We start from the raw sequence: 27,768 nt of genomic DNA, 5'->3' as shown, positions 1-27,768 counted from the left end.
GTAGGCAGAAAAGTCATCATCCTGGTAGCTGGTGAGTGCTGGTTTTGCTGAGGGCTCTAAAATCTTGTTAAGCTTATCTGTGCTGAAGAAAGAATATTTAAAAGAAAAGAAGGATCAGTACCTATGCAGGAGAAAAGAATGGTCCCTGACAGCAGCAATAAAGCAAAGATCACACCAATGAAGTACTGAAAAAAATTTACAAGTAGGAAAAAGACATCAAAGAGAGTCACTGCAAATAAAAATTTAACCAGAGACTGCAGTAAAAAGAAAATATTTTCAACCATGCTTGCTCTGAAAATATATTTTGTCAAGATATGTCCTTGAAATGAGTTGTCTGATCAAGGCTAGAAATCAAAAATTACTAGGATTGGCACACTGGTGCTTATTTTACTTCAGGAACTAGTACCAGAGATATTTATTGTTTCATAATTACATTACTTTAAGATCTGGCCTAAATGCTGTTATAAATGTTTTGGTCGACAGGCAGCTGGTTGTTAAACAGGCAGCTGAATATGAGCCAGCAGTATGCCCAGGTGGCCAAGAAGGCCAACGGCATCCTGGCCTGTATCAGAAACAGTGTGGCCAGCAGGACTAGGGGAGTGATCATCCCCCTATACTTGGCACTGGTGAGGTCGCACCTCAAATACTGTGTTCAGTTTTGGGCACCTCACTACAGGAAAGACATTGAGGTGCTGGAGCATGTCCAGAGAAGGACAACGAAGCTGGTGAAGGGTCTAGAGCACAAGTCTTATGAGAAGCTGCTGAGGGAACTGGGGTTGTTTAGTCCAGAGAAAAGGAGGCTGAGGGGAGACCTTATCGCTCTCTACAACACCCTGAAAGGAGGTTGTAATGAGATGGGTGTCAGTCTCTTCTCCCAAGAAGCAAATGACAGGATGAGAGGAAATGGCCTCAAGTTGCAGCAGGGGAGGTTTAGATTGGATATTAGGAAAAATTTCTTCCCTGAAAGGGTTGTCAAGCATTGGAACAGGCTGCCCAGGGAAGTGGTTGAGTCACCACCCCGGAGGTATTTAAAAGACATGTAGATATGGTGCTTAGGGACATGGTTTAGTGGTGGACTTGGCAGTGTTAGGTTTATGGTTGGACTCAATGATCTTAAAGGTCCTTTCCAACCTAAACTATTCTACGATTCTGTGATTCTATGTTCGTAGGTGCTTTCCAGAACATTGACATTCTGCTTTAGTTCTTAAGATAGCACAGCCACATGTAAACACATTGTTCACTTTTGACATAGGGACATGCTAATCATATAGAAACATATAAGCTGTGTTTATACCAAAAATAGTAACAGTTCCAGAAGACTTTTCTGGGCATAAGAACTCAATCCTTGATGTTGTTACCCTGGTAGAACTGCTTGTTACCAATGTGGTATGGGCCTCATGTCAGTAGCCCAAAGGAAGTCCTGACCACTGACTGTGAGTTAGCATAGAAAAAGGATCATTACTCAGGACAAATTCAACTTATTTTACAGTATAAAGTTCTACTACCTGTAGCATGGCTACATATCAAGGTGCCGCGATTAGATCACTGGTAGGCCCGGACCAGGGAAGAGACAGATAACACACACGGTGTGAGTGTCAACTTCCTCTTTTATTGCGCAGTTAATTCCTTTTATACTAACAACGGTAGGTGGGATCACTGATACGTCATAGGGAGGCGACGACTAGCCTTCTACCTTTCCGTGACATCGCGAGATCTTCTGAACACCGTACCCTACATCTCCCCCTCCCCATGTCTAGTTAGCTTCTATTGTTATAAACAGTTACTACTTTTATCACCCTATAATGGGGTTTCTTCTGCTAAGGGTGTGTAAGGAACATAAGCATATGCAAGCATGGTTTGCTGGACTAGTCTATTTAACAAGTTTCTAATAAATGCTAAGATACAGGGGATGAGCATACAAATGATCACTAACATACATAGACCCCCTATTATAAAGGAACCCCACCTTTTCAGCTAGCCAAACCAACCTCCGGTAAGGCTCGGAAGCCCTACCACTCTTACAGCTTCTTGTAGTTTCCGAATGACTTCGGCCTGCTGGCAGATGCTTCTTAGCGTGTCAGAGTTATTTGTAAAATCTAGACAACAAAACTCTATAAAGGCAGAACTATTTTGTTTGCAACCTACATCAAACTGAGCTAACAAGAAATCTATGGGTGGGATCAGCGCTTGAAGCTGATTCGCTGTTGTTTCTTGAAGTGCTGCTAATTCCTCAAGAGCTTTGGCCGTGGCATTTCCTTGCCGCAAAACTAAACATGCCAAGGCTTGAATATTCGCCCGATTCACCCAGGACCCTGCGGGAAGGATTGCTGAAAGCGTTAAGAACAAAAAGCTGGTGGGTAGGCAGACAGTTGGGTCATAAGAGCCATCCAACTTTACCATCTCTAGACTCTTTTTCTGATGGGTTATGTTGTCCAAGTCTGTCTCTTTTGGCGCCCAGGCCCTCAACCGGCCTAGGGAGCATAGCCCTCCCTTTAGCCCTGGGGGTATCACCTTGTATGCAGTTAGACCACAAAGCAGCACCAGATCATCCGGCAGTTCCCACGGTACGGGGGACTGGCCTGAAAGTTGATTGATGAAAACTGTACTGCTATCGCTGGTAGCGCGGTCAGTGGTGGGATCGCCAAGCGATGGGCTCCGAGAGGGATGTCATCCGGACACACATTGGGCCCCCCAATTGGTCCCGCATCCACTGCCAGAAATTCGCAGCAGACACCCAAGACGTCACAAGCCAGGAAAGGATGACAGCGATCTGTAAAGAAAAACACTCAAACACTACGAGGTTAGGGCAGGACGAACCATATGACTGGGAACCCATTTCAGTAGCCCTTCAGGCGTCTGTACACAGGCGTACCCCCGCCCGAGGCAACGCAGCTCAAACGGCCCATCCCATTGGCGTGTCTGGGGATCACGCACACGGACCAACGGGTAGGGGCCTTTCTCTTCCGTACTCGTAAAATGTCGTTGCGCCGCCATCTGGCCCAGGTCCCCCCGAATTGTCTGATTTAATGAAGTTAACACAATTAACAGGAGACGCTGTGTACGGAGAACAGGTGAGTTATCCCGTGACCAGGAGGGCTCCGCCTGCTCCCCCTCCCTAAGCCGATTTAGCAGGGTCTTTAAGGTTCGATGTGCTCGTTCTACAATGGCCTGGCCGGTGCTGTTATAAGGAATGCCATGTACAAGGTAAGGCGTTCAACAGCATACCGGCTATCTCCGTAGAAGAGGCTAGCGTCCATTCCCCTGCAACTAAGAGCTTACATGCGTTTAGCTATTTTACTATTGGTTGCACACATTATTCACGCACTGTCCACGCGCCTAGTTACACTTAATGATTGGTTAAATCACACGCGCATAAACATAAAACATAATTGGTTATACTAACTAAAACATGCGAGACTCGTCTCAGTCTAATTGGTCAAGATAAACTGCCGAATTGAGGTTGTTTGTGCCAAGTTCTCTTTATCGTGGAATGTGCACCTGTGTTTTTCTAATTGGTATCTTTCTTATTTTTGTCTTCTTGTTTATTCTGTTCAAGGCCTTCTAAAGGCATCTGGAATGCTATTGTGACCGTTAGCTAAATAGGTTCCCACAACATTTCCCCCCTTTTTCTTTAAAAAGAGCATTAACAGATCTAGTCACCACCATCCGCGAACTCAGCCCAGCAACTGGTAGGTGCCAGCTTTACGTGGGCATCCCCACAGAGGCAACAATGGCCTTGCCGTACACCAACCCGATGCTCTTCAGAAAGTCCTGGTATTTATACATTTGCAGAGGAACGGATTTCAGCACACGTGGCCAGCGGGTGCCAAAATTCACCTCGGTTGAAACATGGGGAGCCTATGACGCGTGCGCTCGCTGGCCAGGCGCGCTGCATGAGTCATAGCCATCCTGTCTATTTGTTCATGGGCTTTGTGATGCAGTTGCAAGGCACAGAGAATCTTGACCTGTTATGTTGGGCAAGGTGACCTACAAGATCTATGAACACAATTAATTAAACACAGTAAAAGCAACATTATACCTAATAAAATACACAAGAATGAAAGAAACCCCGATTTTTAACGAAGATACAAACCAACTCCTAAGTCCCCATCCCGCAGCTGAATGCTCTAAGCCGAAATGACAGCTTCCTTAATTGCGTTAAAGCTCTTGCAGCTCCTTCTTGCCTCTGCAGTTCTGTTATCTTGTTTATTAATTGCTCCACTGTCCAAGTTCCTCATGTCCGTTGTTTTTCTGGTGGTTCGAAAGTCCTTTCATACTGCAGCTGTCACGTACTCTGGCCCACTCATGCTAACTGCGGCCTACTTATGCTAACTCTAAATAATCAGGCACAAAGAAATGTTCCCCATTTTCCATGAAATCTCCCACAATTCCCCCCCTTTTTTTTTTGTGCAAGCCAATTTACATGAAATGCATTTGTAATCATACGTTCAACTATTTTATGATATGTGGTACAATCATTACAACTGCTAATATTACAATTAGAATAACTAAGCCATGCATAAGGAAATCTTTTAACCATCCCGTAATTCCAAAACTTGTTAGCCATTCACTTAAACCTGTGTCAGTTATTGTGAGCCTTTTGCTGTGAATCATATTAATATCTGGTGTTAATAACGTAAGTCATCCGAGGCTACATGGCCTCCCGTTAAGTTTTGATGGAATTCCTCTCCCACGCTCTATTCCCACAAATTAAAAATATCCCCGCAGGCAAAGCAGCTGGAATAGAAAAAAGAGCATGATATTCTGGAATAGATATAGTTACACCAAGCTGTAGCATTTCTATATACAGGCAAAATAGCATTTACATTCTGACCCTTTCGACTGGTGTTATAGATGTAATTAAACATCACACAGGGATTCATGATGACTGATCCTAACAACTCTAACTCTTGAGGTTCTTGTATTACTTGAGGCAGGTGTGCATACAACAGGAAAAGTAAACATGGTATCTCCTTGCTGTAGAGCTTTTTCTCGACAGCGTTGCATCAAGCTATGTGTATTTTTTCCCAAATCATTAAGTGAATCGTCACGGATTAGACAGAGGCATAGAGTTAGAGGGATTAGCAGGAGAAGGAGATACAGGTAGTGTAGTAAAGTTAGGTTCTGTTTTAAGTTCTGCATAAGAGATTCATTTCATCTTCAGCAATGGGAACGAAGTTCCTTAGCCACAATAGTTTGCCCACTAACTTTTAGGCATCATGTAAGGTATACACTTGGTCAGGGACTGTGAAACTCTGAGCGGTGACTGTGCGGGGGGTTAATTGAGTGCCTAGATAACTAACTGAAGGTCCTATTTGTGTTTTGTTGGGGGATATGTGTAGCCCATATTCACTTAGTTGCCGGACCGTCTGATCATAGAGGCGTTGCAACACAGATTCGTCCTGATGGGACAGCAGAATGTCATCCATGTAATGTATAATGGTGGCCTCCGGGTGGTCTCTCGCAGAGACCGTAAGGCCTTACCTACCGCGATTTGACAGAGAGTTGGCGAATTTTTCATGCCTTGAGGGAGCACTTTCCATTGATACCGCTGCACGGGTGCTTGATGGTTCTGCTCCGGGATTGAAAAGGCAAACCTTTCACGATCTCCTGGGTGTAAGGGAATACTGAAAAAACAGTCTTTTATATCGATCACAATGACACCCTGTCCTTTTGGCACGATGGCCGGAGAGGGCAGTCCTGGCTGTAAAGCCCCCATGCCTTGTAAGCAGGCATTGACTGCTCGCAAGTCATGGAGGAGTCGCCACGCCCCTGATTTCTTCTTTATGACAAATACAGGAGTGTTCCAGGGACTGGTGGAGGGTTCAAGATGGCCCATCTGCACTTCCCTCCGCACCAATTCTACTACTGCTGCCCGCTTCTCCTCAGTCATCGGCCACTGCTCCACCCACACCGGCTTGTCCGTTAGCCAGGTGAGCTTCAAGGGACGGCAGACAGCAGTGGCCTTCATTAAAAATCCGTGGAAAGGTGACATCCCCAACGATGTAGGCAACAGCGCCCAAGAATGGCTGTTGGGACCGTTGCCACCATCGGGTTGCACCACACCACTCTGTCCGAGTCTGCAGCAGTTGTAGGCTGGGCAAGAGTGATTTTCACTGGGGCCTTACTCATCCTCGACTCCTGTGCTCCCCCCACCCCTACCAGTTGATCTTGTACTGTGGTGGGCCACTCTGGGGGCCAGACATGAACTGGAATCATGGTAACATCTGCTCCCGTATCTAACAGGGCCAGCAGACTAATGCAGGGTGGAAAAAAGGGTAGTCCCACCTCTAGAACGATCACCCTTTCCGGACAGGTTTTCATGCCCATGGTCAATGCTATTTGGGCAGTAGAAGGAACTGTAGGAACCGTTGTTACATTGCCCTGTTCCTGCCCCTCCCCTTCGGCGGTCAGTTCCACGGGAGCATTGTTTGATTCGGGGTTGTTGTCGCTGGGCCCTGTACAAAAAACCGAAGGGGAGGGCCTGGCCCCCATCCCTCCCCTCGTACTCTTTCCCAACATCAGTCCCCGTTGTTTTGCACGCCCCGGAGCCCCCTGCTGCGCCCCGGTGTGGCATTCTTGAGCTCTGCGCCCGGGCTTGCCACATTTCCAACAACAGAGGTTGCCCGCCCCCACCTCCTGAGCCGACCCTCCGGGTTTGGTTGCCGCTCTCCCTGCAAGGGCGCCTGATTTTCCCCACGGGGAGGTGCTCTCCCCCCTCCCATAGCTTCCAGCCCCTGCTGCCTCCCAGTTATCGCCCCTGTGGGTGGCCATTCCTCCCACTCTCTCAACTGGCGGTATAAATCACCCTTGACATCCACGCCTGGAACCCAGTCCAAGAGGCATTCTTCCAAGTCCCTCCGAACCACCCGCCACAACTCCTCCCATGGATACTGTGGGGGGGGGCGCATCAGGTCCCGCTGGTGCCGTCCCTACAGGAAAAACCTCCGTCTCCGCCACACCCTCCTTGCCCATGTCCGCAATCAAAGACGGACCACTCTGTGAACCGCGCTCTGCGGTCGCCCACTTCGTTTGAGTCTGACTCACTGTCCCCAAGGGCACTGCCTCCCGCTGTTCCCGAGGCGGTGCTGCATCCACAGACACAGCAGCTCGCGCCGCCAACCAGCATGCCTTAGCCTCCCATCCCGCCGCAACCACCTTCTCTACCTTTCCCCAACTCTGCAATCGTTCAGCAGCTCTGCGCTCGCCTGTGAGCGCGGATTGGAGCAAGGACTCCCGAATCTCTCCCCACTTGGGGGGGCTCAAAACTTCGCTAGGAGACCCAACATCTCCCCGGCGCAGCAACCATTGGATGCATTCGCCCGTGGGGCCCTTCCTAATCGAACCGCGGGCACCCACCTCATCGGCCAACGCCTTTAATACCTTAATCACTTGCGCAAGATCCATCGTCGCCTGTGCGACCGATCACGTCGGGGTCACCACTATGTAGCGTGGCTACATATCAAGGTGCCGCTATTAGATCACTGGTTGGCCCGGATCAGGGAAGAGACAGATAACACACACGGTGTAAGTGTCAACTTCCTCTTTTATTGCGCAGTTAATTCCTTTTATACTAACAACGGTAGGTGGGATCACTGATACGTCATAGGGAGGCGACGACTAGCCTTCTACCTTTCCGTGACATCGCGAGATCTTCCGAACGCCATACCCTACACTACCAGGCATGCAAACAAAGCCAGAAAATTGCCCTGAAAGTGTCTAATCTACTAGTGTAGATGATTTTTCAAATATTTACTCATATAGCCAAACAGTTCCAGATATTTTAAATATGCATATCCTATATGAAAAATCCTATTAAATCAATTAAATTAATTTTGTTCTATTTCTTCCTTCATTAGAGCTCAAGCTGCCCTTGAGGTTGTATGTGACATCTCATTTGACTTTATGACGACTATCAATATAACTGGATTCACTCACACTTTTCCAAAAAGAAATCCTCAGTTCATTGAAACATCCTGTGATATAAACTAGAGAGAGAAAGGTTAAAACCTTAGAAACAATATCACAACCAACACTTCCAAGCATCCTCATTTGCAGTATAGTAAGGGCTCTTGCAAGTGTTAATGTAGTGAGTTTGTGTTTCCTTATATTTAAATTCAGCAGGCATGCGCAGATGAGAAACTGAATTTACTAGCCATTTTCCAACAGATAGTCATGATCTTTAGTAGAAAAGACTTATTTAATTTAAATTAAGCTTATATATATGTATTTTTATATAGATATGATATTACTCAAAAAAATCCACTGATGAAGTTATTTCTCTGAACTAGAGTAATTCCACATAATTGATTTGAAGAGGATGTTTTGAGATGTGATGTTCATAGAAGGATCTTAGGAGTTGTTTCTGTAAGACCCCTGACTAGAATTTCTTTTGTTAAGACATCTTTGGGCTCAACTCAGGAAGACAATCAAACTTGCCTAACTTTAAGCATTACCGCTAGCACCACTGATGTCAGTGTCTGTTTTTAGAGCTTGCTAAATCAGGTATTCTGGGCAAAAGAATGGAACTGTCTATTGTTTTTAGTGATATAAGCACTTAAGGGTGACCCAAAACTTAGTTATGCTGACCAAAGAAACTGGAAATAAATGATAAATTCTGTGTCAAGGGAACTGTATCATGTCAGTTCCTCAAGCCCATAGAGAAGTTGAGGAATCCTGCAAAGTCATCACCCATGAAAAGAAGTAGAAAATGGTAATGGGAACTTAGGCATTTGCTTCTTTGCTGCTGCCTTTCTGCCCGTCATCAATACAATTCCTTTTCTCATGAAGTATTGGTCTCACGAACTATGCAAAAGACTACAAATATTGGAATAGCTGAGCAGGTTTGATCATTTTATCCTCTCATTTTTGCAGTACACTTGTGTACAGCAGCAGTTGAAAAACTGTAGACTGATGATGATTTCGGGGAGTGGGAGGATAGCAATATGTTGCTGTGATATAACTGAGAAAAACTGGTTACCTCATTCTCTTGTTTTAAATACAAAAGGAGGCAAAGAAAAACTGGTATATGGCACGTACTGCCCCTGCCATATGTTCACTTCTCACATGAGCACTGCCATTATCAGTGTCTTTGCTCCTGCACTTGCTTCTGTGATAACAATATAGACAGAACGAGGAGGTGCCAGTATTGCTGTAGCAATCATTCTCTTGCTCTATTTAGTTTATGAAGGAAAAGTGAAGTATTGGGAGCTTTTGATATTCTAATTCTTCCCTGGCTTGTATGTTCAGAGGGGCGTGTTTTGTTTTGTTTTGTTTTGTTTTTTTCTCCTTACAAATTAAAAGTTTTTAGCACTATTCTGATATTTCTCATGTTTTTCTTATCTCAGAAATAATAGTTCATAAGGGTAATAAATTATACTATTTTACCGTGTTGTCTCCTGTGTCTAAGGAAGTTTGTTATGAACTCATCAGAGCAGTCAGTGAAGGATATCATAAAGAAGCAGGGCGAGTGTCTTTAAAAAAACTCCTCTGATATTTCTTGAAATGATTCTGTATTTGAAAAGAGAAGATTAAGCGGAAAGCACAGACCTCATAAAAAAAAGAATTATTTTTTTTGTGTGACTTGGCACTACTTGTAAGCATATTATAGATCAAAAACACTTAAGTCTAACTAACTCACTTGTTTTAATGGGCTGCTAATGACTATCACTTCTGAATGTGATGCATAACAGGACATTTGTTTTTGCTGTTACATGTTTTAAATAAAAAAGCAAACACACTACATTTGAAAAAGCAAGTAACATACTAAATTTGGAAGGGATGAGTTCCCTTCTAAGGAAATGAATCATGTGATGCTTATGCATAGATGGACCAGTAAACTAGGAAGCTGGAATGTAAAAAATAACACATTAAGATTACTGAAACTATCACACTCCCATGTCTTTCTGTGGACTGTGAATTCTAATACTAGAACACGAAGTTTCCAGCTGATTATCTCTTTAGGCTCTTAAAATGAGGTTTGATCCTTTTTACTCCATTTTGCCTTGCATCAGTTTCATGGGAATGTATGGAAGAATGAAACCTAGAGGAATTCTTCTACAGGGACCCCTTCAGTAGTTTTCTCCGGATGATTAAATATATTTTTTCTCTTAATTTTTGTCCTTTTATAATATTTAATAATATATAATAAGTTTATAATACAATACATTCAATTATATAGTAATAATTATTTTTGACATGTCTATTCTTGCAAATGTAATTTAGAAATACCTACAGAAGTTTTTCTTATTTAGTTCAATGTAAATTAGAAATGCGAACTATTATGCTAATCTAGGTTTACAGTAAATATAAATACTTAATAGAATTCTCAATCAAAACCTTTTTCTTAACTAGCTGACACATACTGCAGATAGCATTTTACATAACAGTTTATGTGACCTTTCATTCCCCCACCATTTCTGTAAACACATATCTAAAAGAATCTATTTTCATATCTTGAACAGATGTTCCCTGTGTATATGTGTGCAAACCAATTGTCCCAGTGAATAATTAAAGGTGTACACATTTTAATGGCATTCACTGACACATAGCTGTAGCTTTGGTGAGATATTTCTGAGTTAAATACCACTGAGCCGCATATTGCAGTTAGTGTGCAATAACCAAAGAAAGTGTATTACTGTCATGTCATTAGTGAGAGAATTCATGTAAGTACTTGCAAGGTCATAACTATCTAAAAAATATACAACAAACAACTAAGACATTTGGAAAGAGAGTGAACAGAGCAACACAGAGGAAAAGCTGGCTACATAAAATAGTGATGGCCTTTGATATCAAACCCGCTGAACATACTTTAATTAGGTGCTGAGACTAAAATCTGTAACCTTCACAGGATTTGTGAATTGCATGCTCACAGCTGCTTGGAGGAGTGCACAGATGGACATACAGACTGTTGTCCAGCTAGGCCCTGGGAATAGCTGCAAATTAAGCATTTGGTTACACTTTCCAAATATGGAGTATGTCTGTCAACTTTCAGAATAAATGGGTCTTTATGTCCAGATCCCATCGGTGCTTATGAATGGGGACCAGCTGAGGGCAGGCTGGGATGTCCGCCTGTGAGTGGGGGCCAGGATCCAGCCCAGTGAGGAGCACCAGGATCAGACACAGCCCTGGGACAGCTGGCCAGGGCCAGGGCAGGACATCAGCCTGTGGCTGGGACCTGGCTCGGCAGGGCCCACGACCAGGCAAGACAGGGGAGTGGCAGGGCTGGAGACCAATGACATTGCTGGATGGCCCAGAGGAGTTGACATGGGGTCTTGGGCCCAGGGGTGGGTTTGGAGGGGCACAGGTGGGGCTGATCAGGGCTGTTGAGGCCTATTAGTGCTCTCAGGTCCCTGAAAGTGGCCTTTCAATGCAGCAGTCTATTTCTTCCATTAGTTGGAGGAAAGAGAAAAAAAACCTTCTGAATAGGGCAGTCATCAGAACAAAACATCCCTCCCTGGCAGGATTGCCCTTCATTCTCAGCCTAATGGCTTTTTTCATCTTCAAGGTCTTTGTCATTCTCAAGCACTTACAAGTAAGACTGAAATTTCAGTTTATTTCTGCTAATTGCACTACATCTCAGTAGTTTATGAAATTATCTTTCTCTTTTTCATTATAATACTAATCAGAATACTGTTTTCCTATTTGATGTTTCCTATTGATCTAGCAACATATTGCCTACATCAATTGCTACAAGCCTTATTACTGTCATTATTACCGTTAAATATTTTAACCATGGTGAAGTCCAAAGGCCTCATACTAGGGCAGGAATCATTTGTAGGGAATGCTGTGAAAATATAGAAGAGGATTTCTGGAGTTGCCTTTTGATTATCTAGAACCGTTATCCAGTCAAAAAGTACTATTTCTGTTTGAAAGTGAAAGTAGTTTTGATGGCAAGAACGTCCCACCTGAAAAACCTTAGAAGGGATTCTCTAATAATTAGTGTGCTTCCTTGTAACTGATCACATGCATAGTTTTCATATACTCTACTGTAACAAACACAACTCTTAAGAATTCTTTAACAGCATGACATTTCCCTTAAGATGATAATATAGCTGAAGAAGAGAAAATTTGTCTTGCATAGACTATAGCTTATATGGTCTCCCTAGAAGATATTTGAAACATTTTTTTGCTTCTTCATCTTACTATCTCAAAATTGGGTTAGTCTTAACACTCAGTATTTTTTAAACAATACTGAGTGTTAAGACTAACTTACGCTTGGAAATGAGTTCTGCAGTCTGGCATAGGGACTACATAGTGCTCTGTGCAGCAGACAGCTGTCCTGCAGATGTCTTGAGTGATCCCTGGAAGATTCATAGAAGAGAGCTTCCTTTGAAGATTAAGATTCGGCAGGAGAAGGCACCGTGGTAGGTACCTTTAGAATATCACTAGTTCTTACCTACTGGCATAGTCCACAAAAGCTCTTGACAGTTACTGTGGATTAAAATAATCAGTTTTCCTTTACCAGTGCTGTGGAATGGGCCAGTTCCTGAACACATGCTGTACTGGAATGAACTTAAAACAGCCATTATAGTCTTCTCCTCAAGGTACACAAAAGTTCCCATTTAAATATACAGCACAAAAGTTGAAGAAGTTCTGCAGATTTAAAATAGAGAAGAAAATTATTTCCAATTTTAAATATTCAGGAACTGTGTGTTCTTCGTGTAGTAACAGGAGAAAGACAGGCTTCCCCATAGTGTAAACTAATGTGTATTTTAATATGCTAGCTTCTTAACTGAGGTATCTATGCTAGAAGTCTAAAACTTGGCAATATGAATGTGTACACCATATCGTCTTGCTATAGACCATTAAATGAATGGTTAAAAAAGTACATTAAAAATCTTCCTGTGACTGAGGATATGTATCCGTAACTTTCAGCTTTAGTGTACTATTCTCAAGTCAATGATAGCATTATAGAATTAAAAATATTGTAGTATTGCAAACAGCAGTCCCAGAACAATGTATCATTTTTATTTGCATTTCTTGCAGCCTTCTGGCATCTTATTATTCTGAAAATACCAGAAGATATGTTTTATATACAATTCTAGCACTTCTAGTTTAAGAAAAAAATGCTGTAAACTTCTTACTGCAGACCAGATTATTGGCTGTTTGTAAAGAACTCCACTTGGGAGAGCAGCTGGTCCACCAGTGAACCCACTGCCCTTGACTTTAGGTATAACCTATTATTTTGGGATGCTGTTCTAAGATACAAATAAAGAAGAGACACTTTTTGGAATTACTACCAGCATTAATAATCACTCTCAACAGTTATCCAAATATTTCACATGTATTGTTCAAAATATTTCCCCCACCTACTGTAAATAGACACATGAAATCACAAATAATCATACTTGCTAGGTCAATACCAGCTTTGGGTATGTGCAGCTTGCCTGGGGGAGCAGACCCTGTTCCAGATACTCTGCCTGTGCTTCTGAAAAGTCACCGTGAGTGGCATGGGATATGGGGTGAAGGCAGCTGCTGCAGGAAGAAGCTGGGGAGGACAGCTTCAGGTGCAGTAATCCTGGCTCCCTCAGTCTCCCACCAGGTCTCCAATCCAGCTCTGGTCTCTTCCCCTGTTCTTTGATGTGCTATGCCCAGTGCTTGATCCTCACATTTTCAAAGTGTTCAGAATTAATTAGATTTAATTACAGCAGTGAATACTAACTGACCAAGATCAGGTGTGGGAATAGTAAAAAGTTCAGGCCCTGAATAAGTTGAAAGCTAACAGACAAATGACAAGGGAAAATATGAGAACATGAAAATATTTCACAATTAGTCATGCCACAGTCCACTGGAGCTACTGTGCATATTGCATAGAGAGATCTGATAGATGCTGTTCTTCATTTCTTTGTTTAGCAGTTTGTCTTGGAGGCTGTAATCAAAAGCAGCATCCCAATGACCTACGCAAACATATCATAAAATGTAAACTCCTACCCTTAAAGTGTCTGATGTAGTAGAAGTACTTCCATTGAGCTGCTTGTGGGATAAACATTTCAAATAAGTGTTTCTTTAACTTCATGGAAGAAAGATCTCAGAATTCTCAAATGAACTCTTCATTCATTATGAATGATTTACCAAGCTCTGTTTCTGATTACCAGTGCACTGTAAGTCACAGCAAGCAAACCGGTGACACAGCTTCATTCTTTTGATGAAGTCTTTCAGTAACTACCTTTGCCACTAGATTACGTGCCACTCCCCCAGCGCCCCCCCCCCCCCCCCCCCCCCCCCAATACTCCATTCTTTCATTATTTTCTGGATTAGGACCAGATTTTTTGTCAGCCAGTGTTTTCCAGGTTTTCTTCTATAATACTCTGAATTGGCAGATGACTTTGATACCAAATGAGGTCTTTGATACTATTACTCTACTCAGAGCCTTGCCATACCCTTCTATAACAAATTTCAATAAGCAGTTTATGATACATTGTCCTTTGTTAGCTTGTGGCACGATGAAGTGAAACCCCACAGATTTTAACCCATATAGAGAAATTTTAATTATATTTTCCATTTTATAACCTTTTGCATGAGAATTTTTTTTTTTTTTAAAGGTAAATGCACATCTGAGGTTCTTGCACTCTATTAAATAGATAGGTCCTGAATTTTGAAAGGCCCTGGAGAAGAAAAGTGTCCTTTTATAAAACTTGCAACCACCTTTTGGAAAATGAAAATCAACAATGGATTTTTTGAATAATGAATTATTTCTGGGAAAGGCTAAGGAGCTGATTTGTTATTCAGAATGACTGACCTGCTGCACTTATTCAAATGAACATGGAAAAAAATATAATTGGGCTTCCTAACAATGGTATTTAGCATCAATATACAGTTAGAGTCTTCATTACTTAAGCTATGGATAGAAGTGACATTGTAGCACTCTATTACCCTACTACCATTCTGCAGAACATTTTGAAGTTTAACTGCAAAATAACAAAACAATTCAGTGTGTAGAAAATCCATTAAGTCTGTACAATACTTGAATGAAGATGTGTTTACAAAGGCACTATTCAGAACATGGAAACACTTTCCTTTATTCACAATTCAGAACCTAGAGTCAGTGCATTTCTTCACTGTCTCTTAGCCCCTAACCTTACAAACATCAAAAGAGATTTTCTTCTTACGTCCTTGACACTGCAGTCTTCTTATAACTGTGCCTTCAAAGTGCACCAGTGAATTTCACTGTTTAAAAGAATATGTAACTGCTGGTTTTACCATTTAGCCTCGTTCATAAAATACACAGTCTATAACCTATCCTGCAATTTAAATGCAAATAATATTTAAACAAGGCTGATCTGGATGGCTTTTGTGTATAGAGTGATATATGGGAAGGAGCTGTTTAAGGTGCAATAGTTTACCACTATGATTTCCTTTTCACATCAATCATCTCTCCACATGGTTCAACAATTAAAATGGTTCATGGCTGCAGGAACTATGACAAGTAACTTCATCATTTAAATGCCCATGATAGCACCTTTGAGCATAAGAAGCTGATAGAAAATCATAAAATGTTAATTATAAGTTGTAAGCAGAATAAAATACCTCTATTCATCAGTGACCTGCTGATTATAAATAGAGCTTGCTTATACACCCAACATACATACAGCAAAATATTGTTGTGGTGGAGGATGTTCTTATTTAATGCTTTTCCATATAAATCAGACATGGCCAGATCTGCTTGTTGCTGGGGGAAATGCATTTTTACTTTCCTTTCTCATCTTAGTACAAGGATACAGTAGAGTAGCTGTCCCTCCACCCAGAGAAGATAACAAAAAGTTAATCATGAAAGTGGGATTTTTCATCCTTTCATAAAACTGTATTACAATGGATATGTCATGATCAGCCATTTCTCTGAAATGCACTTCATGCTTTTGTCCAGTTCAAAAGGGACTGCTGACACTTATTTTTCCATCTTCCCAGATGACTTCTTAGCTTTGCAGTGTCAATTTAAATTGATGCTGACACAACCCAAAGAGGGTATTTTTTTCCCTGTCCTGCAATCAGGATAGTGATTCTGAATTGTGTTTAAAATTATTCTCCACTTTCCTTTTCCTTGGCTGTAAACCAATTCTCATTATTTTAGAGTACACTGTGACCATGTTCTAAAAAATATCATGCGTCACTTGGATGGTCTATTTTATCTGAACTGTAGAAATGTACTGTAGTATTATAGCAGGGATTAGAGATCTACAAAAATATTTTTGTTGGAGTGTAGACTTAGAATGCTAATAATTTATTTTTAAGTAAAAAAGTAGACCTTATTGTAAACACATTTATACCTGTTTTCTATAAATATAACCTCATTTGCTACAGGAATGTTTTTCTGGTGCATATTTCCATGTGCAGTTACATAAATTAATATTTAATCTATATAACAAGGTGACCTTTTTTTCCTTCAAAGCAACACCTGTGAACTAATACTTTATAACTTTGCCTTATTATTTTTTCTACTCTTTTTTAACTTTTTTCTCCACTCTTTTTCTTTTTAATGAAACTGTCCCTTGCCTCACCATACTTCTTTGCTAACAAAGGCACCTTTCTGCCTATGATCACTTTCCTTTTCCAGTTTTTCCTTTTTCTTTCTATAACTGCTTTTCCACAAGCTAATCAATACCTGGAATATAAGCATTAACACTTCCATGCTGCCAAATCCAAGAGCTGTGAGATACCTGTGAAACTTAGTTTCTTACAAGCAAAATGATAAACTATATATACAGCAGTAGGAGTTTTCAGGCATATACCCTTACATTTGAAACCAATACGATAGCAGTGGGAGTTTGGAGGAGAACAGTACCATGGATAAGCAAGAAAAGTCAGTCTACAACAAAGCACTATTTCAGGACAATATAAAAATGAAATGAGAGCTCAGAACAAAATGTAGAGCAAGCATTTCCTTGCTTTATTCTCAAAACCTTTTTTGTTCAAATGAATTAAAAAAGTCAGAAAACATAGAAAATCTGAAAATGAAATGTAGTCTATTGATTATAGAGTTTTTTTAGTCATCAATCCTTTTTGAATTTCATTACTTTTATTGGGGAGTACATTTCATATTAAGGCTACCTTTTTAGTGCTACAAAGGTTTTCACCTTAAGTGTTTTGAGATGACTGTCACAAGGCCTCTAAGTTGTGGATTCTTTGGGGAGGAAGCCAAATTGATACGCTAGGTTCTTGTTCCTTCATTACTGCCTTTTACATGTTGGCCCGATACTTTTATAAACCTGGTAACAACAACTTGTTCAAAATATCTGTGAAATCCATTGACATCTCAGCTAATCAACAAACCTATTGTCCTAAAAAACAGAGGGAGAAGTAACTTCCACAAGTCATCATTCCTACATTTAGCAGCAACTGAGAAAACAAGTGAGTTTACTGATGTGAACTCAAATGTAGGAAATGTGCATAAAAATGCCAAATTTTGCAAACAGGAGAAATTTGATCACAGAAAGATATTAGAATATATCCAGTGTCATGTAAATTGTTCAATGTCCAGCTAATGCAGCTAGGTAGTGAGGCACTTCTTTAACACATGGAATTTGTTGTTGTTTAGGCCATTAAGACAAATGTATCCTTGGACGAAGACTACTCACAAAACGTCCATAGCACTAACTCACTGGTCTTCCTGAAGTAGAAAGGAAAAGCAGAAAAGGCGAGAGAATCTGGCTCTCTCTGGAGGTTAATACTAACCTATTTATGAACTAGCAACACTACTAAGATTTTGAGAACTGGATTGGTGTGGATCCGCGCAGAGAAGTTAGGATCCTCTCTGCTTTACAAAACAAATACTGTCTGCAAAACATGTGCTCTGTGGACAAAGATTACTGTTGCTTTAGACATGGAATCATTAATCTGACCCTATGTCATTAGTCATTATTCTTGGAACATTTAGTTTGGGGAAGACTATTTTGAGTACATTAGGTAAACCACCTTTTCTTGTATTGATACAGAATTAGATCTATTGTTACAGGTAAGTTGAAAATGAAGAAATGGATAACTTAAAGCACATTTTAATTAAAGCACAGCAGGCTTTTTTTTTTTTTTAAGCAGCTCTGAAATCAAAGAGGAACATGTGGATCCTGTTAGGATTATTTCCTTGCAGAGCAGCAGCTTTTTCTTCCTTTGTTTTTTTTAATAGTCAGACAATAAAAGATGTACTTATGTTCCAATCTGATTCTGAACTTCTGCAACAGAGGATTGATAATTATGCCATTTAGCAGTGGATGCCCCTACCAGTAAAATAATTAAAGGAAATTACTGATCTGTGAGTGTTATTGTATCAGGCACAACAAAGACAGACTAACCTTAAGTATTGTATCAGTGGAACAGGCACTTCAGACTGTATCCTTAGAGAGAAAGTGTTTATTACCTTCACAGTTGTTATATCAATGAAACCAAGTTAATTGTAGATATGCTTTAAGAACTACCTTCTGGAATACTAATTTTTAATCAAGTAACTTTGCTGGTGTTATCTAAATAGTCATAGAATAGAATCATAGAATCATTTAGGTTGGAAAGACCCTTAAGATAATTGAGTCCAACCATTAACCTAACACCACTAAACCATATCCCTAAGCACCAGGCTCTACAGGTCTTTTAAATACCTCTGGGGTGGTGACTCAACCACTTCGCTGGGCAGCCTGTTCCAATACTTGATAACCCTTTCTGCCTTCTACTCCAGACAGCTGTAACATCTTGGACATCAAGCAAAGGTATAACAAGCCTCCTGTAGTCTACAATGTTAGTTTCTGAAAAGATTGTAAGATCTACTTTTCAAACAGCAAGACAGAAAAATCCAGGTAATTATTTTCTGCGAGTTTTATCTTTCCAGTTTCATCTTCCAGTTTTAGTCTGTTACATAAAATACATTTTTGGTCATCATCTGCTGGTATCTTATATTCAGAATCTGAAAATAGGTACTTCACAAATATTCATTCCCTTTTGTTCTTGGCAATCTGAGCATAAGTGTCTAAACATGCTCTGGATCTTGCTCAGACTGAACAATGAAATCTAGTGTCTCAAGTTTTCCAGTGAGGCCACCTTGATAGTGAAAAGAAGTGAAGAATTAGGAAAAAGTAGTTCAGAAATTATGCACATGTCTGGTCTTAGTATGATAACAAATCAGCCTGCTAAATAACCAAGAACTCCATTACATATAGAGTATGTGTCAAAAGCAAGTGAGAAGCCAAAGGATAGCTCTCATCTGTCCTGAGCTTGCTTATGTTAGCAATGTTTCAGGATGCTTTGAATGAATACAGTCTTCAGGTGTATACAGTTACATGTGGAAACAATGTTTAAATACAATATTTAGTACATTTTCTCTACTTCACAGAATCACACAGAACCACCTAATGGTTGAGGTTGGAAGTGAGCTCTGGAGGTCCTCTGGTTCAGCCCTCTCCCCATCCCTACCTGCTCCCGCCCCATGCTCAAGCAGGGCCACCTAGAGTCAGTTGCCCAGGACTGTGTCCAGACAGCTCTTGAATACCTCCAAAGACAGAGACTCCACAACCTCCTTGGGCAACCCATGTGTCCTGGTTTCAGCTGGGATAGAGTTAACTTTCTTCCTAGTAGCTGGTACAGTGCTATGTTTTGAGTTCAGTATGTGAAGAATGTTGATAACACTGATGTTTTCAGTTGTTGCTAAGTAGTGTTTAGACTAAAGTCAAGGATTTTTCAACTTCTCATGCCCAGCCAGCGACAAAGCTGGAGGGGCACAAGAAGCTGGCACAGGACACAGCCAGGGCACCTGACCCAAACTGGCCAACGGGGTATTCCATACCATGTGATGCCACATCTAGTATATAAACTGGGGGGAGTGGGGGCAGGGGATCGCCACTCGGTGACTAGCGGGGTGTCGATCGGCAGGTGGTGAGCAATTACACTGCGCATCATTTGTACATTCCAATCCTTTTATTATTGCTGTTGTCATTTTATTAGTGTTATCATTATCATTATTAGTTTCTTCTTTTCTGTTCTATTAAACCATTCTTATCTCAACCCATGAGTTTTACTTGTTTTCCTGATTTTCTCCCCCATCCCATGGGGTGGGGTGGGGAGTGAGTAAGCAGCTGCATGGTGCGTAGTTGCTGGCTGGGGTTAAACCACAACACCATGATAGTGTTCAGTCAGTCACCATCACAGTAAAAAAGTGTTTCCTGATGTTCAGATGAAGCCTCCTGTGTTTCAGTTTCTGCCCACTGCCTCTGGTCCTGCCACTGGGCACCGTTGAAAAGAGCCTGGCTCCTTTGTCTTTGTACCCTCCCTTCAGGAATTTACATACATTGATAAGAGCCCCCTGAGCCTTCTCTTCTCCAGGCTGAACAATCCCAGCTCTCTCAGCCTTTCCTCATAGGAGACATAGTCCAAACCCTTCATCATCTTTGTGGCCCTCCATTGGATTCTCTCCAGTATGTCCATGTCTCTCTTGTACTGGGGAGCCCTGACCTGGGCACTATACCCCAGGTGTGGCCTCACCAGTGCTGAATAAAGGGGAAGGATCCCCTCCCTCAGCCTGCTGGCAACACTCCTCCTAAAGCAGCCCAGGATACCATCAGCTGCCTTTGTTGCAAGGGCACATTGCTGGCTCATGGTCAGCCTGGTGTCCACCAGGCCCCCCAGATCCATTTCTGCCAAGCTGCTTTCCAGCTGGGTGGCCCCAGAATATATTAGTAACTGGTTTTGTTCCTCCCCAGGTGCAGGACTTTGCATTTCTCCTTGTTGAACTTTATGAAGTACCTGTTAGCCCATTTCTCCAGCCTGTCGAGGTCCCTCTGGATAGCAGCACGACCCTCTGTTGGATCAGCCAGTCCTTCCAGTTTTGTGTCATCTGCAATCTTGCTGAGGGTACAGCATCTGCTCCATCAGCCAGATCATTAATGAAGATGTTAAACAGGACTGGAGCCAGTGTTGTCCCTTGGGGTACAGGACCAGTTACTGTCTTCCAACTGCATTTCATGTCACTGATCACCACAAAAGTTGGTTGACTTTCAGTGCAAATTTCTTCACACATACCAGCTTTGTTGGAAGGCAGGGAAGAGATCTAAGCAACAGAGATGAATGACAAAAAAGAGAGCAGTACTTGCCTATGTAAGCATACATGTCATGAGACATCTGAAACATCTTGGAAGAAGAGTATTTTCCCTTGAATAGCCTTTTATGATAGTCACAACATGTTATTCCCACTGTTACATTAAGTTAATGATAAAGTATACAAATTCAGAAAAACTTCTAAAACATTAAAAAAAATCAATAGGCATATCAATTATTTACAGTCTAATGATGAAAAATCCTCTTTAAGCTGAGAAGGATCTATGGCATAAATATAAAAATCAATATGCTGTAGTCATAAGGGAGAGTCACTGTTTGCAGTATGCTGAATATTTATGAGCTCTCCAGAATGAGTGAATTCTACAAACAGTGAATGAATTCTACACACAGTGGCTGTGATCCATGAGCGATCCTGTGATTTGTTCTTGTAATCAGCAATGTTTGAACATGAAAGGATGTGGCTGTTGTAATTCAATACTCATCAAATTTGACAAAAAGCAGTAACTGAGGAAAAATTTTTTCCAAAATGCTTTCTTCTTAAACTACCCTTTCCCAAATGGCTTTGTGCCCCACTATTACTCGTAAGCCAACTTGATGCTTTCTTCAAAATGAACACATTTTTGTGTGACAAAGATTTTTCACTTGGAAAGTGAAAACTATGCTTTTATTGGCACTGATGTAAACACCCACCCCACTCACAAACAGCATGGATGGCCTGATCATGTTCCTCCCCTCAAACTGATCAGCACTGAAGTCCACTTGTGGGATATACGTGTATGTGTACACAACTTGTATTGTCCCCTCTTGATCTAGGGCGCTTGCAGATACAGTTATTCCATAGTTTCATGTTCCTTCAAAACTGACAAAAGAACTTGGGATTTTGCTACTACTGGCTTCCTCCACCATTTTGCTTCCCAAGCCAATGATGTCCTAAGAACCTCTGCTTTGGCATACTTCAACTGGCTGGAGATGCATAGGAATTGACAATGAGAGATATCTCCTTGACATTAATCCAGCAAGCAATAGATGCCAAACTGTTGAAAGGGCCTTTGGGTTAGCAGAATATCAGAAAGATGGAATTGCTGAAACATAAAATTGCACTCCAGTGTTACAAGTGCTGACCTGGTAGTAACTGGTCAGAAAGACCTAGCCTCACTTCATTCCCAGAATGCCATAGTTATGTTTTTGATCTAATGGAAGCTTCTGCCATGACATCAGGTCACCAGAATGAATGAGAGATGCACAGAAACTTTAAATAAGCCTAATGTGACATTATGGTTTTAAAAGCCTAATATGACAAGAGACCATCACAGAATGGTGATTCATAAACCCAGTTTTCCTGCACTAGGGAAATATCAATAAGCCTGTATAAAATACCCCCCCAGCCATATAATTTCCATCAACCCTCCCCAGTCCCCAAACACACGCAAAATGGGAGATTAGATGTTTTTAAGAACAGCATTATCTCTCTTTATTTCTATCAACTTTTTTTTTTTTTTTTTCAAATTTCATCCACACCGTCTTCCAGAGGGTGCACATCTGTGGTTGGGAGAGGTGAAAAAGGACTGCCTTTTTCAGCCCTTTCTCCCAGGCATTTTCAGTAACACCGGGGACTTACCAACAATTTACTGAGCAGTGAACAGAGTAAATGTTTCTCACATTCATCTACATTTTAGGTGTGTTAGAGATTCAAAAGAAAACTGAGAAAGTCAAATCAGCAATTTCATTTTTAATTCTCTAATTTTTGCAAAATAAGCTTTAAAATGGTAGAGTTCAAATGAAAAACAGTTGACTAGCTCTAATCCTGTTGCTTTCTTTGTCTTCTACCCTCCCTACATTTTTCCCCTGTTTATTTTAAACCACACAATGCTCCATTAGTAAAATATTACAAGACTTTTAATGAAAGACCGAGTATAAAAATGGGAAGTATGCATGTTTTGGAAACAAAATGTAATTGTTAGATTTTATGATTGAGGGCTAATTACCATAAACATAAATCCCAGCAAGGATCAGAGGAACAATGACAGGCAGGGGAACCCTAGGAACTTAATCAGTGCAAATGGATCACTGCCTTTCTCCGCTTCTCTGGGGCTACCTGGAGAGAAGGACCGGTCCCTTGTCACTGCTGGAAAACACACCAAGATGAGCCAAGCAGAGGAACTCCCAGAACGTGTTGCAGACACAAAGGGGTTATTATTTCCAACAGGGTTCAATATGGGATGCAGGTGAAGAACAGTTGGGGATTGTACAAAATTTGCTATGGGATACACTATGAGTTTTGTGGGAATGTAGAATACATTGTGGGATATCTAGAAGGACAGAATGCAAGGACATGGAAAAATCAAGATGTACGGGGGGACGCGTGGGTGGGAGACAACAAGCATAGGAAGATAGCTGAGAGATTTCTGTTCCTACTTTCTGTGTGGGTGCTCTCTATTCTGAATGGTTATGGGTGAGTGCTGGTTAACAACAAGCTGGAACACACAGAGAAGGACAGGAGGTCTGAGTACAACCACCATGTGGCAACAAACACTGGAAGCTCATGTGTTCACATACTAGGAACTGGGGAGCTTACAGGGTCACCTGAGTGTCTGAAGCCAGCTACTGGAACAATACAAGTTATGTACACATACACGTATATCCCACAAGTGGACTTCAGTGCTGATCAGTTTGAGGGGAAGAACGTGATCAGGCCATCCATGCTGTTTGTGAGTGGGGTGGGTGTTTACATCAGTGCCAATAAAAGCATAGTTTTCTGTTGGTGTTGACCAGTGTGGTGGGCTGTTCATGCATGTGTGTATGCACCAGTGAGGAACCTGCTCAGCCTTGCTACAGGGTCTAGCTGGAGGTGCTGAGGCACTGCAGCCTCACATCTATCATGCTACTAGATTGAGCAACCCCTAACAATAATCAGTATGGCCTTACCTAAAGCTTGCTCTTGTTGCCAGCACTAGCCAGTAGACGTGGTAAAATAGGTTACCTAACCCCAAGGTAACTGCAACAGGGCATACTATTAGAAAGTGTATGCAACAACCCATTCATCACACATGGAACACACTATAATGATTCATTTGTTATATCTCTGCTTAGAAGTTAAGAGTGGCAGTAGTTCAGCATAGAGCAGTGATCTGGTGCCTGATTCAACATCAAACTGTCTCATTGGCACTCAGAAGTATCCTTTTAGCAGCTGTAAACCCCTTTTTTAGCTTAACTTAATGGACACAAACAGCAGCGTGAGGAAAGCTTCTTTTGTTCCTCTAGCCATCTGCCCACTCTTGAAACCAGTCTCTTCAAATCCCTACAATTATTGCCTTTTGTTACGATCATGGGTTGTCACAGGTCCTAGAGTCTACTATGGAAGTTCTTCTATGGGCTACATTAAATCAGTTTCTAGTTTTGTACACCTGCTGGATGTCCTCCCCTGTCACAGAAGAGCTGAAAATTAAATAGATAGTCAAGTGTCTTTAAGACATATGTGCCAGACTAGTTTACAACTTCTATTGCACTCACTTCTTTTTATGAAGCAAGTCTTTGAAATTACTCTCAGCTACTTTTATAACAGTAATGACAAGCTATTAAGCGATTAATGAGATCATTTAGCTACAAAGTCAAAGTTTACCATGTAAGGGGACATAGAATATTGTGTTGTAAGAGAGATTTCAAGTTTACAAAGGTGAATGTTTCTATGCTGTCACTGTTTAGAAACATGCAGCTTTAAATTTAGACAAAAAGAAGGTAAAAATGGTAAAGGTAGAATGGTTAATCCCAGCCTGGATGAATACAGAATTTTCATTTGATAGGTGTGAAGAGAATCTTATATAGTGCCATGATTCCTTCCTGAAAAGATTAGAACTATTTTACAAATTACTTTATTTGCTAGTAGATAAGAAAGCAATTTTTTTAACTTTCAGATAGAAGCACTTTTCCACCCAGTTCTTAGTAATATGATTTTCTCAGATTAGGACATCCTTTGTAGGTTAGACTTTACCAGGGAAGAAAAAATAAATAGTAATCATGCTACATAAAGTCTGACAATTTAGTAGAACTGGGTATTTTTTTAGTCGTCTATAGCAATCCCTAAATATGGCAGTTCAGTGCAGTTTAAAGATCATGTTTCTATTAGAGAAATACTATTATAAATGATCAGAGACAAAAACAGCTTTGAGAGAGATGCTTCAGAAGGCCATCTCCTTGCATCCCAGACAGACTTCTGACATACAGGCTTCAAAAGTAGCTGCATTAGAAATTGATGTGTTCCTAAACAAGGATCTCTGGTTGTTTATTCACCCCTCAAACCCAGAGGCATATTATTACATTTCCCGTTAAACCATCCAGATCCTGGTCTGGCAAAAACATAGCCTTTGAGTTGCAATGCCAGGGAATAAAGACAAAGTCTCTTCTCAAATGGTTTTAGGTGTGAAATCTCTGATCACTGATGTTTTGACTTGAGGGTTCTAAAATCACATCACTCAAGATTCCTTCTATAAAATGTCTTTGAACTTTTTAGCATAAAATAGATGATTTCAAACAACCCTGAAGAAGGTATAGTCAGTTAGCTTCTCATGTATATTTGATAGGTACTTTCAAAAACTAAATTAACTTTCTGTCACTCTTGAAGAGGACAGTTTTCATTTGTTTAAAAAAGTTATCTTTGGTAGGAAGCATAAAACTGTCCTTTTATAATTAAATTTATTTGCTATTAAATACAAAGAGAGAGAAAAACACATTACCCATTTGGCAGACAGTTTATAAACATGTAGACTGGTAGAGAACTGCACAGTGCTAGAATAAGATTACTAGTAAAACCAACTGTTTTGACCTTAGGCTCCTTTTGTTCTGTATACTCAGAAAACATTTTAACCAGAAAGCCAAGCTTTAATTTTTTCCTTCAGAATTTTTGTTTTTTCCTCCACACATTGAAATTCCACAGATAGTTTTTTAAACTTTCTCAGTCAAATATTTTGCTGAGCTCTTTTTCCTGTGTATTTATCAAAAAATGCTTAAAGCTGAGCTGTACACCTCTATTTCTCAGGAAAGAGATCTATTAGCAAATGAAATTTACTCTAATATGATATAACATGTTGTCCTGGGTTCAGCTGGGATAGAGTTAATTTTTACAGGAACCTGGGAGGTGGGGGGGCATAGCCGGGGCAGCTGACCTGAACTAGCCAAGGAGCTATTCCATACCATGTGACATCATGCTCAGTATATACATGGGGAGTGGGCCGGGGGGAGGGCTCTCCTTCTCTCGACTTTCGGTGGGGGAAGTGGCGGAGCGTCGGGTCCCGGGTGGTGAGCAGTTGCACTGTGCATCACTCTTTTCTGTATACTCTTTCATTAGTACCGTCGTTGTTGTTGTAACTTTTTTGCGTTGTCCCAGTAAACTGCCCTTATCCCAACCCTCGAGGTTCCAGTTTTTTTTCTTTTCTCTCCTCCGTCTCCCCCCTATCCCACCGGAGGGGGCGGGAGGAGTGAGCGAGCGGCTGCGTGGTCCTTTGTTACCGGCTGGGCTGAAACCACGACACATGTTAAATCAGACAAAGATTCCAAACATCAGTTTGCAGCAACTTCCAATTATAGCTGAGAGGGGCTGGGGTTTGTTGGGGTTTTTTTGTTTGTTTGGTTGGTTTTTTTTGTCTTTTTTAAAAAAAAAGAACTAGCGTTCTTTTGAATGTTTTCTACAGCTTCTGCAATAACTTAAATTCTCAGTAGGTCTTCTAAGCTTCAGATATGCAGAATTCTCATCAGCTTATTCATAAGAATCATCATGTTACTTAAAAATATGAACAGAAAAAGAAAGGCTGGATTAGTCTAACAGAGAAAGTGAATTTTTAATAAATCTATTAGCTTATTCCTTTTTCTTCTTTAGTTCATTTCTGCCCTCTTTCTTTCCTGCTAAAGGTCTGCTCCAAAACCTGTTCCAGTTAATAGTAGTCTTTCCATTGATTTTGGTAGACAATGCTTCAGCAGTTAAGAGTGTTGCTAATGCATTTACATCTTCTGATCTAAATTAGTTGCTTACAGCTAATTTATTGCAGTCATGAAAAACCAATCACTTCCCAATTCTTGGCTTTTATAGACCAGCTAGTATTTTAGATTAAGAAGATAAAAGCTGCTAAAGAATCAATTGGCTGAACAAGTAGAAAGAATGGAAAAAACATTAGAAAAGCTCAATGATCTACTACATTAACATTAAACATCAATAAGAACAGAGAAGCAAAGTATATGCAGGTTTCTTTTATATGTAAGGAAGAGGATAGATAGAACCCAGAAGTATGAGATCTGATTTAAGCCCCCTTAACTCTGAAAACAAACAAGTAAGGAATCTTTTACACACTTTGACTAACCTCCCCCTGCTTATATAAGAAAAAAATATAAATTAAAAACCTTCAGAGTTTCTTTAAAATACTGTTTCTAAATATTATTACTATATTTGTGACTCTTCCTAACCTTACAACTAACTATACATCCACACTCATACTCACTACTTTCCATTTCTGATAAGACAAGCTTTTCTATATTCCTTAATTAGCTTAATGAGCTAATGGCTATAGCCATCTGCTCTGATTAAGTGAATCAGTTACAAGAGCTGCTTGTACTCACCTCTTGCTTGCTTAGTGGTCTTAGGTGTTGCATTGTAAGCGCCCTTCTCAGAGATATATTTCTATTTCTCCTGGTTGAAAACATCTAGTACAACAGTTTTCTTGTGTGAGTTTATATGCTCTTGCACTTCCAGGT

At 40.9% G+C, this 27,768-nt stretch overlaps 1 long non-coding RNA gene across 1 annotated transcript; it reads right to left on the bottom strand.

The window, feature by feature from the left end:
- Positions 1–1,689: 1,689 nt before the first annotated feature.
- On the bottom strand, positions 1,690–27,496 carry LOC121233720. Its single transcript, XR_005933738.1, has 3 exons — positions 27,486–27,496; positions 22,891–22,899; positions 1,690–1,783 (listed from the first exon to the last, which is right to left on the bottom strand). It is a non-coding gene; the product is annotated as an uncharacterized LOC121233720 (long non-coding RNA).
- Between the last annotated feature and the right edge of the window lie 272 nt (positions 27,497–27,768).

The sequence above is a fragment of the Aquila chrysaetos genome, chromosome 12 (genome assembly GCF_900496995.4).
Source record: "Aquila chrysaetos chrysaetos chromosome 12, bAquChr1.4, whole genome shotgun sequence".
In the NCBI taxonomy this organism is placed as follows: Eukaryota; Metazoa; Chordata; class Aves; order Accipitriformes; family Accipitridae; genus Aquila; species Aquila chrysaetos.
This window is presented reverse-complemented; position numbering and strand designations above follow the sequence as displayed.